Source organism: Cornus florida, unplaced genomic scaffold (assembly GCF_030987335.1).
Source record: "Cornus florida cultivar Cherokee Brave unplaced genomic scaffold, ASM3098733v1 CherokeeBrave_3.0.0_Hap2_Chr05, whole genome shotgun sequence".
Classification (NCBI taxonomy): domain Eukaryota; kingdom Viridiplantae; phylum Streptophyta; class Magnoliopsida; order Cornales; family Cornaceae; genus Cornus; species Cornus florida.
Genome location: NW_026775575.1, coordinates 11,859,555 through 11,882,218, shown reverse-complemented (window position 1 = coordinate 11,882,218; position 22,664 = coordinate 11,859,555). Strand labels below are relative to the sequence as shown.

Here is a 22,664-nt window from a genome sequence, read left to right as displayed (position 1 = left end):
CTTGGGTCATAGAGTTCACCACTAAGCGTTACCTTCCTAGACATTCAATGTTTGATAGATTAAGGGGAAATTGTGTTACAAATGAGAGTGTGTGCCATTGATTGAAATATTAGCATGGATGGCCAAGTAAGCATACATTGTCTGGCCAATCTAGTGAATAGCACAATATATTAAATTAAGCCATTAATCCTTCCATAAGCCCACAATCAATGCACATCATCAAGGTAGAGAAATATACTACTTGCATTCATAAGCATGGAACATCAAACAACAAGAATGGATTGTCCACCTATCTAAGAAAGTAAGACAACTACACTACAACTAAGCTAATGACATGAAAATTAAACTAATTAAACTAAGGTTGTGATACAATCCATTAAGAAATAAGTATGAACCATCAAATAAACCTCAAGAGTATTCCATTTAAGCACCATGCCTTGATCATTACTAGATTCATAATATCAACACACATAGACATGCATCAATGTAACAAAATCAAGAGATAAACACATGAACATCCATTCTAGCACATATAGACATATGAATATAATTAAATGATCAATTGGAAGTATTAAACTACACAAATCATGGTAAAAACAAGATTTATATATATATCAAGGGTCAAGACAAGAATTACAACATTAATCCCCATTAATTACAAAGCATCAAAGTCTATGAGGCATGCTTAGGGCTAGCTCTAGCCCCAAGAAGATGTTTAGCCACTCATTAATGTTGTCATCCAACCCTCAAGGGCTATCTCTATGTTAGAAATGATCTTCTTCCTCCTTGGTGGAAACCCTAGAAGAGAGGAAGAACTTTCCCAATTTGTGTATTCTCTCTCTAATCTCTAGCCAAGTCTCACTAATCTAACTAACCTCTTTACTCAAAATAGCCAAAATCCTTATATAGGTAGCTCAAATGTCACACCCAATGGTTAAACCTCGTGCACTAGGACCTCCCAATGATTGCACCATGAGTACACATTTAATTTGGCTTGAAATCAATTTTTTACGCAACTCAAGGCAGTTCGATCGATCTTAAGGTTGGTTCAATCGATCGAACCTTGGAAGTGCCTTTTTGGAATAAAGATAAGACTGAGATATTGTTGGGAAGAGGACAGAAGTGGTAGGTGAGGATAAGATCAAAGATGTTCGATCGATCGAATAAATGTTGGATCGATCAAAGAAGGTATTTTGCTGAGGATAAGGACAAAAGGCTCGATCCATCTTGGCATTGTTGGAACGATCACTGTGTGATCGATCGAAGAGTGCTTCCTTTCACCAACTTGCTTCCACTTTGCTCATTTCTTCCATTGAGCTTAATATTGCATCTTTTATATTCTAATTCAGCTGAATTAACTTATTTTAGGGATAAGTGCCTGAAAAAGGAAATAACATGAAATTAGACTAAAACGGGAAAATAAGATAGAATAAGGTATTAGAATGTTCAAGCTTAAGGGGTTTAAATGCGTATTTTTTTTACATTCTCCTAGCGATGGACTATGTATCTAAATTGATAGAGGCTGAGGCAACCATAACCAATGACCACACTATAGTGGTCCAGTTCACTCAAAAAAACATATTCAGTAGGTTTGGTACACCTTGAGCACTCTTAAGTGATGGAGGATCTCATTTCTGCAATCGTTATCTTCGATCTATTCTCCTTAAGTACTCTGTCAATCATAAGGTTGCCAAGCCTTACCATCCTCAATTGAGTGGTCAAGTAAAAGTCTCAAATAGGAAAATCAAGCATATTCTTGAAAAGACGGTTCGACCGGACCGCAAAGATTGGTCACTACGACTAAAAGATAAGCTTTAGGCCTACCGAACTATGTTTAAGACGCCAATTGGCATGTCACCAAACCGGATTGTTTACGGTAAGGCATGTCACCTTCCGGTTGAATTAGAGCATTCATGCCTTTTGGGCAATAAAGTGGTTTAATTTTAATCTTGATCAGGCCGGCTCGAATAGAAAATTGCAGCTCAATGAGCTAGAAGAAATCCGGAATGAGGCTTATGAAAATGCTAAAATTTATAAAGTAAAGACTAAAGCATTCCATGATAAACATATCATTAATAAGTCTTTTGCTTCAGGTCAAAAAGTTTGGCTTTTTAATTCCCAATTGCAACTCTTTCCAGGGAAACTTTATTCACGCTGGGAAGGTCCTTTTCTAATCACTTCTGTATTCTCCTATGGTGCAGTTGAGCTGCAAAACCCGAAAAATGGGAATCTTTTTAAAGTCAATGGTCAGCGGCTTAAGCCTTACATTGACAACCTAGTCCCAGTCGGATATGTGGATTCCATCATCTTGATGGATCCAATTTATGAGAACTAAAAAAATTCTCATTTCGTCTAGCTATCGACATTAAATTTAGCACTTTAAAGAAGCAAATTCTTTCCATTCTATGCTTCCTTATATACATGTTGCCATGAACCAAAATTCTCTCCAAATGGCTGAATAAAATTCCCACTTCGTATTCTTCAAGAATCATTTACATGTCCATTCAAGTGGCCATAATGGGTTTCTATAGTCATACAAAGGTTTGGTAACATTTTTGGGCATCTTTGATCAACAATTCATTAGAGCAACTGAAGCATCTTGCGTCCGGAAGCCATTTCTTGCGTCTAGATCCCAATTACTGAAGATCCCGCGTTCGGATGCCAATTACTGAAGATCCCATGTCCGGATGCCAAATAGTGCGTCCGAACACCAACATCTAGAAGCACTCGCGTCTGGACGCCACTACCGACGTTCGGATGCCAACTCATGCTGCTACTCGCGTCCGGACGCCACCACTGGTGTTTGAACGCTATTCTATAATCATCAGCCGCCAGCATAAAAAAATCATTCATCAAGAGCCGCATGATAGTCCGCGTTCAGACACCATGTTTCGCTTCCGAACACGAAAGCCCATGAAGCTAACCCGAGCCCAACTTGGGACTTTATAAACTTTACTTATTCATTCCTTATTCACAACCTACATCTCCCAACTTCGAACCCTACATTCCCACACCATCTCAAAATCATATTTCACTCTATCCATCTCTAGTTTTCATCAATTCATCATCTTTGATCATCATCTTTCAATCAAGGAGGGCAAAGTGTCAAACTCCAAATTGAGGTAAGTTTTTTTCTCTTCTATATTTCAACTATTGATTATTTCATAGAGATGAGAACTTGATCTTGTGGGCGATTGATTTATTAAGTGAGGAATTGTTTTGCTTTAATTCCAGATTCATGCTTGTTAGATTCAAATAATCCAATCTTCACAAGTGTTCTTTACTTTTCAGTCTTGCTCACCTCGTGTTTGACAAAAGTCTAGAACCATCTTCATTCACTCAAATGGCCTCTACTTTTACTTCTAAGCGTCCTCGAAAATCCAAGGGATCTTCTGAGGAAACAACTGATCCGAATTGGTCTAAATGGCCACTTCAATTTGAAACTACATTTGATGTTAGGAATGTTTTTCGTAGGCGTGCCGACACAAACTCGGCAATCAAAAATCTCAGGAAACACGGACTAGCATCCATATTTCAGCCCTATCATAATGTGGTTCATCCTCACTTAGTTTTTCAATTCTACAAGAATCTTTTATACAAACCTCAGGAACCAACCAAGCTTTCAACTGAAATTGATGGCACCATGCTTTCGTTTACATTGGATGATATTGCAATTGCATGTGGATGTCCAATTGACTCCCCAGTTGATGTAGACAGTCAGCCTATCCATGCTCCCTTCCTGAATATTCTTAATTTATTAGATGACCTAACAGATGTGTTGAAAGAAGTAGCATATAGCAATCTCAAAAGCTTAGATAGCACCTAACCTAAAAGGTCCTTCGTTCCACCCCGGATTTGGTTTATTGAGGTTCTACTGGCTACGAATGTTCTTCCAATTGGCAAACCTACAGCAAATAACAGTGTCTTCTTAGATTGTCTCTTTTCAGCAGAGAATGAATTTAGGATTTTTATTCCCACTTTGATTATGAATCAAATCTTGACAGTTTATAACAAATTGATTGTCCGCAGAAAGGAAAGCTCTTTGACTTGGTCCTTCCCATTTCCCTATTTAATCACAAAGATGATTAAGGACCAAGGGTTTGTGATTCCATGTAATGAGCAAAGAGCGACTTCAAAGAAAGTTTACAATTTCAAAGACTAGAAGGAGCATTTTCTTGCCCACAATGGTGAAGTAATGAAATGATCATGCTCTTGGAGGAGCTGGCACTTCGCCCTCTATTTTGAGGGCGGATTGGTTTTATCTTTAGATTAGTTTTTATAGTTCATGCTGCATTGTGTGTTTTGAAAAATGTTAGGATTTGGGCCGTATTTGGCATGACAATTATGGGTGCACTTTTTGCTGTGTACGTATTTTGGTTTTCTTTCTCGGTTTTAAATAAAGCATGACATATTACTTCATATTTATATCTTTATATATGCGTATGCTTTTATGCTTGGTACCCAGTTTTTGTGAACAGATTATACGGTCCAAGTTTGGGGGAGAGAAGTTTAGCTTTGTCACTACGACTAGTTGCACTGGAGTTATTATCTTGCACTTGGTAGTTTCTCTCCTTTTACACTTCTTTGCATGCTTAATTTCTATACTTGTTTTCATACATTGAGGACAATGAATCATTTAAGTTTGGGGGTGTTGAGAGTTAGCTATTCACAGGCATATTGTCATTGTTGAGTATGGTTTAATTGTTTAATTTTAGGTGAATTGGTTTTGAAAAAAAATTTGTATGGTTAGGCAAATGATTTTTCGTATTATTGGAACTAAGTTTGGGGGAATTTATGTGATTAATACAACTTGTATGCTTATATAGGATATCAAGGAATGATTGAAAGTTGCTAGCATGATTGTTCAAATGAAAAAGGTCAATTGCATGATTTAAATGCTTTATTTTGAAGTCTTTCATCTCTAAGTGACTTCACAATGCACATTGAGCACACCAGAAATTGCATTCCCTTCCTTGTGGTTACTTAATTAGCTCCCTCAATAAGTAAGTAGGATAAATGAAATAATCCTTAGCATATATATATATATATATATATATATATATATATATATATAAAATAAATAAAAACTAAAGATGAATAAAACTGTATTCTTTCAACATGTCAACTGATTAAAAAGGAAGACAAGGAAAAAATATCAGATGTATGATTAGTTCGAGTTCGTAGCCTAGCCATTCTGAGTCATTACGCCCTTAGGAGTGTCTCTACACTTAACGCCCTAAGACCATCTAGTTTGGGAGTCGTTGGCTCAACGCTTGTTACATGGGGTGATTAGAGAGCTTAAGGAACTTGGGCATTGCACATGGTCATACATTAATAAATAAATTAAAAAAAAAAATCAAACAAACACATAAAATGCGTTCAAATAAATGTATGCCTTGGATTATGATTTCAAAAGATAGATTAAGGATGAGAAAATGTTAAATGAGCCATAAAAGGGTTAAAAGTGCATTTTAAAAGAAAATAAAATTTTCGTTCACTTTTAAGGAACTTGAGATGAAATTCTATTATAAATGAGATGTTGAAGATCATGTATGTGGACTAGTTTGTTGATGCATGAATGTTGGAAATTAAATATTATTTTGAGATGTCATTGTATGCATACTTATTGTAGTCTTCATGATAGAGTCTTTCCCTAAAGTCATATGTTTCAATGTACACTAGAATGAGCCTTGTTGCTTAGTGTTTGTGGGTATCATTTCTGGTAAACCCTCACGAGACTTCCCTCGTCCTCTAGGGATACTTAGGGGTTTAAAAAGCTTGTTGCATATGCTAAATGCAATCGCCACTTCCACGAAAGAGGACAAGTCTGTGTTTCAATTTTGTTTTGCTAAGGGACTAGCAAAATGTAAGTTTGGGGGTCTAATAAGCGTCAAATATTGCATATTTAAGCGCCCTTAATTGCATTAGTTAAGTCCATTTTTTTGATCTATGTATATAAATTAACTTCATTTTTATATTTTTTTTGTTTTTGCAGGTCTTATTGCTAAAAAGGAATAAGAATAAGATTTTAAGGGTTTTGGAGAACAAGTCATATCGAGCCTATATATCAAGTGATTTTTAAGGAGAAATGACCTGAATAAGCGATGGATGCAACCAGAGCTGAAGAAAAAAGAAGAAGCCAAAGTGGCCTGCTTGGCGTTGGGACGCCACCTTCGAATAGCTCGCGTCTGGACACACATTTTGGCGTCCAGATGCCAAACCATCAGGGCCTCGTGTCCGGACGCCAGTCTTCGCGTCCGGACGCAATTCCATGGGCCCTCATTTTAATTAAGTCCGATTTTGTCTATCTTGAGTGGAAATTCGAATTTTAAATGAGATTTTTGTATTTTAAAACTTACGTAAGGATAAAAAAGGGGGAAAGGCTTGAAAAAAGTCAGGTAGTTTTTGTTTTTGAAAAGATATCGTGAGGGAGAGGATTTTTAGGGTTCTTGAGGCTAAGCTTTGCAACAATGGTGAGAGAGGGGATTTTCTTCTCTTCTTCAATCCTGGAGGTTGCTGCCATATCCATGAGAGGCTAAATCCTTTTCTAAGGAGTTGATGTAACCTAAACCAAGTAAACATGTGTTGATTTGTATTTCAATTTGGGGACTTTTATTATATATATTCAGTTTCATAAATTAGAAATATTTACATTAAATTGATGTATTTTACATTGAATGGATGGAAGTGATTATCATTTGAATATATATTTGTGTTGATTCGTTATCTTGTCTTAGAAATCACATTGACACAATTATACACTTGATTTCCTATAGTGACAATGGGAAAGAATTTATGGAATGGTTATATTAGTATGTAATTGAGTATTTTTATAGGTTATGCTTAAGGAAGATGGACCATGCTACACCTTTAAATTAATGTAGTTAGGTAGATGGTCCATACCAACTAAAGATAGTCTATGATATTTAATTGATTTCATATGCTACAAACATACCATTGAAGGACCTTGATAGGCCATACCTAGGGAAAATACTTCATACCACAACATAGTTTAGGTGGATGAACCATGCTAACCAAAGATGGGTTATACTTAGTCCTGAGATGTATGATCTTCTTGATGATGTTGTGGTACTTTTATACTTCTACACATCATTTTATATATATAATTGTCTATCCCCAAGTTGAGTGCAATTTACCATGTTTATGAGGTTGAGGTGAAGTCAATTCCTTAGCCTTCTCTTTATAAGTTCAATCCATTTTAATCACATTATTTACTACTTTATGAAATTTAAATTCATAGGTTAAGTGACAAACCAATTGAATTATCATCTCTGTTATCAAATTAGGAAGTAGTTTTACAATTCTGTTTACCATAAACTAGCAATCCATGTGGTTCGACAACCCCCTACTATAGCATTAATCTACAATGATGAATGTGCTATTGTTATAAATGGTATTTTTAAGTGGTACACATTTGTGAACCATCACGGAGGTGAGGGAGAGATATAGAGGGAGGAGAGATTGAGAGAAAAGAGAAAGAGAGAGGGTTACGGTGAGAGAGAGTGATTGAGAATCGGGGAGAGAGAGAAGGAAGAGGTAGAGGTAGAGAGAGAAAGAAATAAAGAAAAAGAAAAAGAAAAAGAAAAGAAGAAAGAGAAAAAAAATAAGAAAAAGAAAAATTAGGGTTTAAGGTTGAAGGCCAATGGCCAAAGCATTTCTCGGAAGTTCAAAAGACGTAATTTTGATCGATCGAAAGGGACTTCGATCGATCGATCACTTACTTCGATCGATCCAAATGGATTTCAATCGACTGAGATGAGCTTCGATCGATCAAAATGGAAGATAAAAAGCCATAAATTCACATAGTTTGATCAATCGAAGCGGGCTTCGATCGATCGAAAGTGCACTGGAAATGCAAGAAATTGCCCAAAAACTAAATTTATCAATTTAAATCATATCTAGACGATGCAAAAAATAACAAAACAAGAAATGAGGGAGGAATAGGGTTGGAAAACCCTACGAAACACTAGTCTTTAATGTCTCTAATAAGACGTTGGGCTCTTTTAGGCCGTATCAAAGATCTTGTTAAACATCCCATTCTCAATGTGGTGAATGGAACTTCAAACCCCACCCAACAAACTATTTCCTAAGGAAATTGTTGGATTTGGTTCAAGTGATTTCAATGGCTCTTGATTATCAAAACTTTTGGGCTTCTATGCCCGTTCAACACTAGACTTGAAAACAATATCTTTTGAAATCTCTTTTGAAGGCAAACCATTTGAATTTTCAACCCCAAGCAAGGACTCATTCTTTTCAAATTCATTTGCAAAACATTTTTCTACAACACAAATATATTTATGTTTGTCCATAGAGTTAGGGGTTGGATTAAAAATGTTCAACTTCACTTTCATGTGGCCAAAAAAGATCTTCATTATCCCTATCCTACAATTGATATTGGCATTAGTGGTAGCCAAGAAAGGATGGCCAAGGATAACGGGAATTTGGCTCTTAGGATTGGGAATCGGTTCTGTGTTAATGACTGTGACATCAACCGGGAAGAAGAACTTGTCAATTTTAATCAAAACATCCTCTATAATACCCTGGGCTTTCTTAATTTATCGGTCGGCTAGTTACAAAACTACCAACGTCAGTTTCAAATCACCTAAGCCCAATTGAACATAAACTGAATAGGGGAGAAGATTCACACTCTTTCCTAAATCCAAAAGAGCCTGATTGATAACATGGTCACCTGTAGTGCATGAAGTAGTGGGTGAACCGGGGTCCTTGAATTTTGGGAGGGTGTTATGTTGCAAGATAGAGCACACTTGCTCGGTAAGAACAACTTTTCTCGGTGCTTGGCTTTTGTTCTTCCTCTTAAGAGTGTAAAGATCTTTTAAAAATTTAGCATAAGCCAAAATTTGTCGAATTGTATCCAAGAAAGGAAGATTGATTTTAACTTGCCTAAACACATTAATGATTTCATTTGCTTTCCTTTGTTATTTTTCAAAAGATACGGATGCTTTCAAAGCATCTGGAAATGGAGACTTTGGCTCAAAAGATTTTTCAAAAACATTCTTTGAAACATTTTCAACAATGGGGTCTTTTACACTTAATGAAGGAGGAATAGGATGTAAAACGGGACGGGTGTCAACACTAGGTTACACCGGTTCACTCTCTTCATTGGAAATACCAACTTGGTTATCAACAACCTTTCCACTTCTCAAAATGGTCACCGCTTATGACCTTCCAAAGGGGAAGTGGTCTCCACAACAAATTGTTACTTCTGTGACAGCCCTGGTTTTTAAGCTATTGTGTCCTAAGATAAATCTAACGTAAATCCAATGATGAATCCATAATACGGAAGCAAAAGGTGTAACAATGGTCTTAAGGAATACTAAACATTTATAAAACACCAATGTGATCCTCAATGAGGTCACGAAACTCAATGAAAACGAATGCGGAAACGACGTTGTTGGCCTAAGGATTTTATCTAAAGGTCAATCTTATGTTTTGATGATTACAAACCATTAATGATGTTTAAGTACTAATGTTTTCATTGAGTGATATATAGTTAATCAACATTCAATCCTCAATGATGAGCTAAAAGATCCATTCCAAGCATTCCAAAGCACTCCAAACATTCAAGCAATGGATTCAAGGAAGCATCAAAGTTGCAAGAAATGAAAGAAAAACTCAGACTTTAAAGATCACACAAAGCATTTCAAAGAAAGAAAGCAAGTCTTCATCAAGCCTAAACGATCATGGTCAAAGAATGAAGAAAAGGGTAGATAGGATGGTGAGAGCTTAAGATTCAATGTCAAAGTATATTTGAATATTTTTTGAAGCTCAAAATTATAGGACCATACATATCATATATCATTCATATGCTCCTATGACCATTAGCAATAGACTAGGAACTTCATTTATATATATTGTCATATGAAATCTTTGCTAAGAAAGAGTTAGTTCAAGTTTGATAAGCTTTGAAAGAACTCATTTTTTAAGCTAGAAATTCTAGGACCATGCACATTAATCATTATATTTATTTTGGTCTCTAAAAAGAAAAGGAAAAGGCATTGAATTAATTTTTCATCTTTAAAGCCTTTGTTGCCAAAATTTGGTAAATGACTCTAGGACACAATGCACTTGAAATTTATCATCTTCATATGTCCCTAGACTCTTAGAAATAGGCCTTGAACTTAATTGAATCATTCATCAAAGTCCTAGGTGTTAGAAAGATGGATATCTCAAAAGAAGCTATTTTCAGCCTAGAAAATTTCAGACCAGCTTGCACTAAAACTGCTATCACTGTTTGTGTAGTTGGAATTTTTACACAAGGCTAGTGGCATTGGAAATCTGACTTCGAGCCTTGAGTTTAGACTCAAATTTCACCTAAATTGGATTAAGAATGACTGAGATATGAGCTTCACAAAATACCTGATTCTGCTTTGTAAAAATTCTGACCAGGTTGCACTTAAATAGCCATAACTTTTTCTTTGGTTGGAATTTTTGAGCAAGGCCGGTGGTTTTAGATAGCTGACTTCAAGAAAATAAATTTAGACTCAAATTTCACCTCATTTGGAGTTTCATGGACTGAGTTATGTCCATTTGAAGTCATGCACTTTCTTCTGTCCAATTTAGCAGCAACCTTCATGAAGCAAGAGCAACCTCTATAAGAAATAGAGCCAGCTCTCTCAAAGAATAGAGAAGGTTCAATGAAAAACTAGAGAAGGCTCTACAAAATTAGAGATGGCTCAGGAAAGTAGAGAAGGCTTAATGAAAAACTAGAGAAGGCTCTACAAAATTATAGAAGGCTCTACAAAATTATAGAAGGCTCTACAAAACTAGAGAAGGCTCCATTTTTCTATTGAGCCGTCTCCATTTCAGAAAAAGAGCCTGCTCCACTTTTTTAATGGAGCCGCCTCCATTTGAAATTGAGCCGCCTCCACTTTTGCAAAGAGCCAGCTCCTTTGAGGGTTTTGAATTACAACGGCAATTTTTCTGCATTTAATTCCTCCAAATACTTCTAACAGCTATATTGAGCTCCGAATTTCTTTATATATATAGAGGGCTTGTCTGCAAACTATACACACCATTTAAGAGACATTATATTACATTGCAAAGAGAGCTTTTGTTCTCAATCTTCTCTTCATCTCTCTTATTTCACTCTTATTCTATCTTGAGAGATTCCAGTAAAGATTAAAAGGGCTTTTGCTCTTGTTTAAATCTTCATAGAGTTTTTGCTCTATTATACACTTGAGAGATTCTATTGAATTCATATGAGCTTATATTCTTCACATATTTCATCTTCTCTCATTCATTTCATTCATAGAGTTTGAGCTTCATTTATATTCATCAATACTCTAGTTGTGAGCTAAAAATTGTACTACTATCTTTGAGAGATTCATTGTACACTTCATTTCTATTACAAGTTATTGTAAAGGGTTGGTGTGACCCAAAAGGAAGCCTAGGAGAAGGGTGTTCTCCTAGCAAGAAAGAGAAGCAAGGTCTTGCTTCAATTGAAGGTTTGCTCTCCACCATTAAGGAGAAGCTCTAAGGAATTTGGGAAGTCTCAAGAGGGATCTTGAGCTGAGGAGTAGGAGTTTCCGAACCTCACAAAAATCACCGTGTTATAGTTTGCAATTTCTCTTCTCTTATCTCTTTTACAATTGTGCTATAAATTGTTTACTTTCATATCTTGATTTCATATGTTGATTATTGCACAATAGGTTATATTGTTGATTAGAAATTGTATTTCTATAATTTACAAAAATTGGCCATTAATTCTATTCACCCCCCCTCTAGAGTCAATTCTTGGGTAACAGACGTCTCAAAAAAGAACAAGAATGAACCTAGGGGCAAAATGGTCATCTCTGAAAATATAGATTCAGATACTACTGAGCACACTGCTGGAGAGACAATAAAAATAATAATAAAAAAAAAATAAATAAAAAAAACCAATCAAGATGGACTCAAGAATCGCATGATTCAGAATCCGGACAAAGGAGAAACGGCAAAACAATGAAAAACGGACATACAAAGCAAAAAGGGTAAGCTGGTATTTATCCAGGAAGATTGAAGTGCAACCAAGCACACCGTTGGAAAGACAGCAAAAAAATAGTCAAGTTAAAAAAAAAAATTTCACTCGATTTGGAGTCCGGACGAGGGAGAAAGGTCAAAAATAAGAAGAGGGTCACGACAGCTACAGTGCTACCGACCCACTACTGCTGCAACTGAGAGTAAAAACGGGCATCTAAACGGACTATTTTGGCAAAACTCAAAGAAGAAACCCCCCCAAAAATTAAGTTTTCTACCCGGACACATGGACAGAAACAAAAAAAATGCATTGCAAAATGCCCCCAAGAAAATCAGGTCAAGAGGGTGAAAATCAGTCCTAGCTACTGCCCAAGAAAAGGAAATGGGGCTTCGGGAGGTTTTTAAATTGCCTAAATTGAAAATACAATCTTAAAATGCACCCACAAGACCCCTGGAAGTTTCATATCAATCATCACACTTTTCAAAAATAAGTCGATGAACAGTACCGAGTACACTTGTATTAAAAATCAACAAAAACCTGGCAGCAAGGATTTTTCGGAAAAAAATGGGTTTTTGAGGGCCAAGATAATATTTTCTGAAAAAACACAAAGAGGAAACCCAGTGTGGGCAAAAATGAAAAAAAACACATTGTGAAATACCCAAAATGCCCCTAGAACAGAATAGGGTAAAAACTCAAAAAAATGCAACCTTAAGTTTTTGTTTCATCAAGAAGGGTATTGTTTGCCAAAATGAACATGTAAGTATATGTAATATTATAAGGGAGACATAATACAATGTCCTATGGCCTCATGGCATGTTGAATGTAAAATATGACTCGTTAATGCATGAAATCTCCTTACTTCCATAAGTAACAATGAAGTTAAAAGTTTGCATACATATCACATAAGTGTCTTTGGCCCTTGGCCTCATTACATACAAGTCAAATACATTGCATAGAGTGTACTTATGTACACAATACATAAATGGAATTAAATATACACATTTTGACAAATAAGGCTATAAGTGGCATTTCAAGCCAACCTTTACAAAAATTAAAACCTTCAAGTCTACAATCATCCAAGCAATGATGAACATCACGACCCAAGTCTTCGTACCTGAACAAAACCCCCAGTAACTTTGGGGTGAGTAAACAAGTATACTCATAGGAAATGAGCATGCATCGACTCAATTTCTTTATAGATTTTTACATTAACTTGAACAATACAAAAGGGTCATACCACCTAACGTCTATGTCAAAGTGAGACTCAGGGAGCATCCTAAGCTACCTTAGAGTATTTCTAGCATAAATCACATCCTTCACGAAATTCCAAACAACATAAGAACATGCTATTCAAAGTAACAAAATATAGATTCTCAAAGCCATTAACTTGAAATCTAAAATACGAATCAACTAAGATGGTTCATGCCACCTAGTATATATGTTCCAAATAAGTCTAAGGAATCGTCCTAGGCTACATTAGAACAACAAAACACAAATCACAATACCGATGCAATTTAACCAACATTAGAACTTCCAATACAACGCATAGAGCACGAAATCTCAAAGTTAACATCTTGTAACTTAAAATAGAAAATCATATAAGGAACAACAAGTTACAACATCATCTAGTTATCAACTTGAAATGAATTGCAAAATCAAACAAGGTGGATACTTGGACATCACGCTGGATCAGACAGACACCAAAGTTACTTTAGGGTTACTCGCCCACGGGTAACCGCCCTATATGTGCACTAGACTATAGGAGGACATTCCCCCGTACTAGAACCATATCCTAGCCGTAGCCAAACAACGACATCCCAAGCTTCCAAAATCAACAAGTTGTGCAACAACGTATATATCAACATGTATATACAAGATAATCAACCATCAACCATGCACAACCAAATTTGTAAACACATACAATACATGCTCTAAGTCCACCACTACTATAGTATGAAAGATGTCAAAAATAAAGTGTGTAACATACTACACAAGACAACAATATATTCCATAAAGAAAACATGATCTTATGAATATAAATATAACAACAATATTACTCAATGCTCCAAACATAACCAAGTGAATATACAACAAGTCTAAGTCCATGATTTGAATATAGAAACAACTTCTAAAGCACAATTAGGTCCATGGAGCCATTAGATAGAATTTAATTAAACAAAAATCATTGAATTCTCTAGATTTTAAATCAATATCAAATAACCTCAAATTTTTATATGTTAAACAACATAGCATGCTCATTACATATATCAAATCAAAAGAGCAAAATAAGAAAAACATCATCATGTATAATTTAATTAATTTAAATTAGTTAAATCTCTAATTTTCAAAAGTTATTCAAATAATCCCAAATTAATATATAACAAGGATTAAATCATGATAATCACTAATATCAAGTCAAAACTTAATTACATCAATGGAGTAATTAAATAGAATTTAATTACATAAAACTTAAATAAATCTCTAGATTTTAAAAGTTGTTCGAATAATCTCAAATTAATATATATCAAGCACTAAGTCATGGTCACACCATATATCAAGTCTAAAATAGAATACAAGCAAAACACAATTTACTAGAATTTAAATCAAATTAAATCCATTTAATCTCTATATTTGAAACTTATTTAAATCATCCCAATTTAATATATACCAAAGATCAAGCTATGGTCATGCCATAAACCAAGTCTAAAATGAGTTATAAGCAACTATGATACATCATTTATTTCTCAAATTGACAAAAGAACATACTTACAACTTATATATTCATACAAAAGCAAATAAAGCCACTTAGAAAATAAATTATAACACCCCCTACCTCACAAGAGGATTGTTCCTCTTGAATCTAAGGCTAGCAAGCACAAAATGGTAAACCCTTCTAGGGTTATGAAGAGGAAGATGAGGGGAACAAAAAGTATTCCCAAGTTCAAGCTTAGAAATCAATGGAAGGCCCTCAAAATCAGGGTAAAGCTTAAGGCTTCAAGTTCCATCCATGGAGGCTAGGGTTTTCTTTACAAGAGAGGGAGGAAATAGAAATAAAGTGTGATAGAATGTGAGTTGAGGAAATAAAAATCCTCCACTCACTATGTGGTCTTACACCAAGGTCAACACACACAAGTTTTGGTCAATTGCACAAAAACCCCTCTTTAAAACCATAATCCCAAAGTGGCCCAAAATTAATTGCAAGACTTAATTTGGAGCATACACTTATCACTCATCCAAGCATCCATTGTAAGCTTAATCCTAAGCCTACACTTGTCAACCATCCATGCTAACAAGTGCACCTATCCTAGGTTAACAAGTGGTTCAATCTCCACCCTCCATATGTCATGATCTAAGGCATCAAAGTGTCCCCACACAAATGTCAACAAGTGGACCAATGAGAGTGTGACACTTGTCATACTTTCCAAAAATTACAAAAAGATTCTTTTCCAAAATATCTCCTAAATTAAATTGCAAAATGGTACCTAAGATGAAAAATAATTACTTTATTTAATTACACTAAAACCCTACAAGTTAAGAATATTACAAAAAAGTTATGCATTCATACCCTTTACAAGAATAGTAAACACTTAGCATGCTTTTCTACAAAAGTGAGAATATAGATATCATGGAAACTAAATACTATGGGTGCATGCAAAGCCGGAATCAAATCCGAGCACAAAAAGTGATGTTATGCAAAGAAAAACAATAAACGGGAAAAAGACGAAATGTGAATAGTGTCTTAAAAGTGAAAATGTGAAAATGACTTGGTCCTCAAAGGAAGTTGTCAATCCCAAGAAAAGAGTCTCAAAAACCATTTTCGAGCACTCGATATGACACTAAGTAACGGGAAACCAAACATAGAAGAGAAAAGACAACGGAAAAAATTTATCCGTAAAATTTGAGCAAAAAGAAAAGGAATGAAAATGATCGGGTCATTACAGCTTCGGTGGGGGATTCAAAGGCATTTTTCCTTTCTCTCTCACATTCAACGTGCTAACTATTTGCCCTACTTGGGTTTCTAGCTTTGCAATTGATTGGAAGTGAGAATGAAACAATTGAGTATTTGCCTCCGAAGTACCAAAAATAGATAAAACTTTCTCTTCAAATGCAGGACTTCTTGAATTACCTTGAGAATATAAAGATTGATTTGGAAAATGTGAGTTTGAAAATTGATTTCCTTTTGATGTTTAGTAAGATGAAAGATAACCTTAGGAACTTGGCTTTGCATAGGGGGCGGAACATACTTACTTTGGAAACCACTTTGGGGAGGGTTTGAGCCTTCTCCTTGGCTTTTCCAAAAGAAATTTTGATGGTTCTTCCACCTGGGATTGTAGTGAGTGCTATAGGGATTATTCCCTTAATTAACAAAAGCGGCATTCATTTGTTCATGGTGTTCACTATGCGCATATCTATGGGGACAATTGGAAGTAGAATGTAACACACTAGAACAAGTCATACAAGATTCATTGGAATGATAATGAGTATGATTAGGGGAGGAAGATACTTGATGAGCCGAATTTTGGTTAATCAAAAATTGATCAAACCTTTGAGATAAAGACTTCACTTCGGCAACTATGCCATTAGAATTATCAACTTGATATAAGCTTGAATTCTTCCTTCCGCCTACATTTCTACCATTTTTAGAAGATAAATATCAGTGCATTGAGTTTTCACTCATGCTCTCATATAAATGTCACACATCATCTTCGTGTTTATCTAAATAAGAACCTATCATAGAGGCATCAACCATGCCCTTATGGTTATCCGACAAACTTTCAAAGAAATATTGAACTAATTGCCATTTAGGAATGTCGTGATGAGGACATTTCCTAAGCAAATCATTCAAATGTTCCCATGCCTCATGAAACATTTCTCCATCCCCTTGTGAAAATTCACGAATTGAAGTTCTCATGGCATTGGTTTTAGACACGGGATAGTACTTTCTCAAGAATTCTTGTTGCATGTTTGCCCAAGAAGTTATAGAAAAAGGTCTTAAATTGTTAAACCAATATTTTGCCTTATCCTTTAAGGTGAATGGGGAGAGTTTTAACCTCAAAACTTCTTCCGGCATGTCCATATATTTTACGGTGGAACAAACTTCAAGAAATTCATCTAAATGCTTATATAATTCTTCATTAGGTAACCCATGGTAATTGGGAAGCATTTAAATGGTTTATGGCTTGATTTCATAATGATGTGCTCTAAATGGAGGAAGTTGAATGCATGTTGGTGCATTATACTCATTAGGTACACAGTGATCTCTTAAAGCAATGGGAGGATTCATAATTGGTAGCTCTACATAAGCCTTATGATTTGCTTGAACAATGGGAGGTGGAGGTGGCACAAAGAACGGCCTTGGCATTCCAATTAGAACTTGGCCTTGTGGTTGTGGAACAAAAGGTCTAGGCATGCCTAATGGAACTTGCATATTATCATGTTGTTGTTGCATATTAGGGTGAAGAATGCCTTGTTGGTCTATGTGACCAAGGTCTTCCACACCGTTCTTAGTCATCCATTGATGAAATGGATTCACCTGAATTACCCATTCCCCTTGGATTATGAACAATTGATTCAAGATTAAAATTCAATGGGACAAAAGTAGGATTCAAAGACTACGACCATGCATGCATAATACAAACAACAAACAAAACAAGTAGCAAATAGCAAACACTTCTCCTCCATAACAAATCAATCAACAACAACAAGCCTCCACATACATTGATCCCATGCTCCTATGTTTTTCAACAAATGAAAGAAATAAAATGCCTCCATGCAGGCAATGATAAACAATGAAATAAAAATGTCTCCACACGGGCCGATGATTTAACTAAGTAAGAAAAGTTAGAATAGCTCACAAAGGGTCTTTAAGCAACTTTAAAAGATTTTTAAGCTTTTTGTCTTGCTTTGCTTTGCAAATTTTTTTATTTTTAGCTTTTTTTTATGCTTTTTACTTGGCTTAGCTTACTTGTTTACTTTGAAGTTCCTTTGTTTTTCTTGCTCCAAGTACCGAGCCAATCAAGAACAAACACAATAAGAAGATAAAGTAAAATAAAGAAAAAACAAGGATCAAAAGAGTACTAATTCCTAATCAATTCTAAACATGACGTTGATGATCCTTAGCAATGGCGCCAAAACTTGGTGACTAGCCGTTATGATATCCCAAAATTATGATTGTGATAGTGCAGCCAAGTTTAGATTTGTAAAATGCCACTACCCCTACTAACTACTAACGTAGCAAGAGTGAGTAGGGATCATCCCAAGCGATTTATAAGGTATTCTTGAATCAATGTTGGATTAGTAGGTTGAATGATCAAATAGGGTTTGGTTGGTTGAATTACACTAATGGTTCAATTAAAACAATGCAAATCAACAACAATCTAAAAATTAAGGAAAAGAGTATGAGATAAAGGTCTTGGGGCTTAGAGTTCACCACTAAGCTTCACTTCACCAAACACTAGCAATTGTAAATTAAAGGGGAAATTCATGTTGTAAAATGTGTGTGTGTGTCATCAATTGAAAACTAAGCATGGATGGCAAATAACCATAGATTAACTAATTAATCTAGTGAGTAGCATAACCTATCAAATAAGACCATTAACTATTCAATTAAACCACAATTAATGCATACACAAAAATCTAGAGAAATGTACTACTTGCACTCATAAGCATGGATCATCAAACAACAAGAATGGATTGTCCACCTATCTAGGAAATTAAAGCAACTACACTACAACTATGCTAATGACTTGAAAATTAAACTAATTAAGCTAATGAGGTAACATAATTCATCAAGAAATAAACATGATCCATCCAACAATCCACAAGAATAATCAATTAAGCACCATGCTTTGACCATCACTAGATTTATAATTCCAACACATATAGACATGCATCAAACTCATAAAATCTAGAGAAAAATACATGAACATTCATTCTAGCATACATAGACATATGGATAGAATTAAATGATCAATTGAAAGTATTAATTCATACAAATCATGTAAAAACACAAGATCTATATTTATTCATGGTCAAAACATCAATTACAACTAAAATCCCTAAAAATCACAAAATGCTAGGTTTAGAAAGCAAGCCTAAGGGCTATCTCTAGCCCCAAGAGAAGGATTTAGCCACTTATTGTAGTGGCTATAGAACCCTCAAGGGTTGTCTTCAAGATTGGTACCATCTTCTTCCTCTTTTCTTTTTTCCCAAAACCCTAGTTCTAGATAGAGAAACTATTTCTATATTTAGTAAAAAAATCAACTACATGAACTTTATACAAATTGGTTCATTTAATTTCAATACAATGCCCTTTGAGTAGGTAACAAGTCAGAAATACTACATTTGATTGGTGGAAACTCGCAGCTACAAAAGTTGGTAGAGTCCGAGCACACTTGAGAATTAGACAACACACTGCCAACAATCACTTTGATCGATTGAACAGGACTTTGATCGATCCAACACTTGTTTCGATCCATTGAAGCTGACGTGGCAAATATATTTTAACACCTGGCAACCTTATCCATTGAATTGGCACCGCCTTGATCTCGATCGATTGTAGATAACTTTGATCGATCGGGACTTCCTTCGATCGATCGAAGTTCCTTCAGTGTAACTTTTTTGACTTTTTCCTGGATCTTCTCCTTAGCTCCAAAGCTGAGCTAAAAGGCTCTTTCTAGCCTGTTTGAACTTTATTAACCTAAAATAAATAAAAACACAAATAAGTACTAAAACATGAAAGTAAGATATATGATTGGACTAAAATACCCTAGCTTAGGTGCTAAAATGCATCACATTTGACCACTTATCAGTGAGCCCGGGGCTAATTCAACCTAGAGGGAGCACAGCCTGGTGTAGGGCTTGAAAAAGTTAATACTAGGCCCGAAACGATTGCCGAATTTGGAACCGAGGATAACTATCAATCTCGCTTCGGTAAAGTCGATTAGTGGTTTTTGGTGTGTGTTGTGTTGGGCCAGGACTGTGGTCAGGAAAGCATTACATTTCATAGCATTTTGGAATCTATGATTATGACTGATTATGTGATGATAATCTTTTAAATTGAATGACGTGGACTCTAGTTTTGATAATTTTTCATGTATGATCCCAATTTATTTTTCCCGTTCTTTGGTTGTTAGCTCAAGGGAGTCCAAAACCGGTGTTTTAGGCATTACCTACTGAGTTGTTGAGCTCACCCTTTGTCTTAACATTTTTAGGAAACTGGAGGAGTATGGACGCATGAATGCATTTACGGACTTAAACGACGCTAGAATTCCCCATAATGTTATGATGTTGTATTTGTTGTCCAAAATATGGTCTAACTATACCGTATACTATAGTATTATTTATTTAAATATTTTATTAAAATTTAATGTTTAAATATATATATATTTATTATTATAAAATAATAATCTATATATATAACAAAATATAATAAAATAAGAATTATAAAATAAATGAACCTGATTAAAAGTCAAGGCTAGAATTTGATTCAATGTCCTTAAGATAGATATGCCCCGTTGTGGTGCTAACAGAGTCAGTTGCGTCTATCTCCTAGGATACAACAATTTGTCTTCCTTCGGTAATAGCACTGCAAAACAAAAAAAAAAAAGGCGAACTGGCTCTGTGTAGTACTCTCTGACTCAAACTCGGACTCGGAGTCACTAACTAAGACTCGAACCCAAAGACTAGGGCTTGAACCCACATACACTTATAGAAGAAGAGAGAGGAAAGAGAGAATTCAGAATTAGAGAAAAGGATTCTGAATTGGAGTGATTTGGAAATGAACCAAATTGGGGTACAAATAGGCTACATGGTGCCTTTTTCGAATGGGTGCAACCATTGGTTCACAATGGTTTAAGAAAAACTGAAGGTCGTTTAATTTGCAGAAGGGTGCAACCATTGGTTCATAATGGTTCATAAAAAAATGTTTTATGGTTTTAGTTTAAATTAAATACCAGAAACTATTTTAATCCATTATGAAACCCAGCAAATAGGCCTAATTTAGCCATCTTAATAAGCCAAGCAAAAATAAATTTAAAATCCAACACACAAGCCCAATTTCCTTTAATAAAAAATTAAATAGATTTCACAATTAAGCCAAGCCCCAGCCCAAGCCCGGACTGGACCGGGCCAGGCAGCGAGCTCACATATGGTAATTGGTTCGAACCCAAGCTTGCCTAGGTCCTCCCCCTCTTAAAAACTTGGGTGCCCTTGGGCCCAAACCCAAATCCCATACTTGGCTTATTTAAACTCAAATTGGTTTTAATATTTTTCCAATGTGGGACAAGCATTTCCTACATTTTGCAAACCCATTTAGGCTTATCAAACACCTTACTTTGAAGCTAATTTCTCATTCACCCGGAAACGGTTTGAGACAGTAAATATACCACGTTCATCTCCTTGTGGAGAGGAACGCGCTTGTCTATAGATCCGCAAACAATTCTTAACTGAATCTATTCCAAATCTCATCCAAAGTTTATGTTTTTAATGCCCTCGCTTCCAATAATCCCCCACATGAATGGAAATTTGCGTTAATTACAAATGAAAAAGATACAGACACTAAAGAGAGTACTATTGGAAAGTAACTACATCGGGATAAGTAGCTGTTGGCCTTGAACCTTCCCTATTATATTACTATCCGATTTACTGGCTAACCAATGAACATGATGTATTGAACTATTCAGCCGTTGATGTAAACCAAGACAATAACAAACACATAGTTCCTTATCGCACAAAGTCGGTTCTCACCGTTATGTTCATATGGCCCTGAACAACTCCTAGTATTTCATGAGTGCTCTACAAAACTTATCCTTAGAAGTTCTCATAAAAGCGGCCCCATTTCACACTCATATAGGTGACTTTTTATTAAGAGTATCCTACTATACCCTACTTGAATTTTCAAGGTATAAGAGTCATTAAAAGCATGGCTTATCCTACTCATCACTGTAGGTAGCATTGTCTCATCATAGTAATGGGTAGAAGATTAAATCTTCCCAGTGCTTCTGGTGAGCCATTCAGAATTTCTGTTGTTCCTTTAAACCTAGATCTTGGGATCTCCAGTCAACTAGATTGGGTTTCCATTAAGATGACTCGTTAGCTTTCGGCTTTAATCGTCCCCTCGATGAACTATAAACTTGCTCTCTTATTAAACCTTTTGTAAACGGATCCGCTAAATTATCTTTTGACCTAATATAATTTATTGAGATTATCCCACTTGAGAGCAATTGTCTAACAGTATTATGTCATCGACGTGTATGTTAAGACTTACCATTATACTTATTACTTTATGCCCTTCCAATTGCTGATTGACTATTGCAATGTATACATATGGCGGGCACAAGTTTATGACAATTTGGAATATCTTCTAAGAAATTATGAAGCCACTCAACTTCTTCACCAACTTTATCCAAAGCAATAAATTCAGATTCCATAGTTGATCTGGCAATACAAGTCTGTTTGGAAGATTTCCAAGATATAGCACCTCCTCCAATAGTAAAGACATAGCCACTTGTGGATTTAGAATCCGTCGTATCTAATATCCAATTAGCATCACTGTAACCTTCAAGTACTGCTGGATATCTATAATAATGTAATCCATAACTTATGGTATATCTTAAATACCTTAAAACCCTGATTATTGCAGTCCAATGGTTCTTTCTTGAATTAC

The 22,664-nt window shown here is 35.4% G+C and overlaps 1 pseudogene; it reads left to right on the top strand.

Annotated features, from left to right (window-relative positions):
- Window positions 1–16,806: 16,806 nt before the first annotated feature.
- Window positions 16,807–16,905, top strand: LOC132310621 (small nucleolar RNA R71; annotated as a pseudogene).
- Window positions 16,906–22,664: the final 5,759 nt, after the last annotated feature.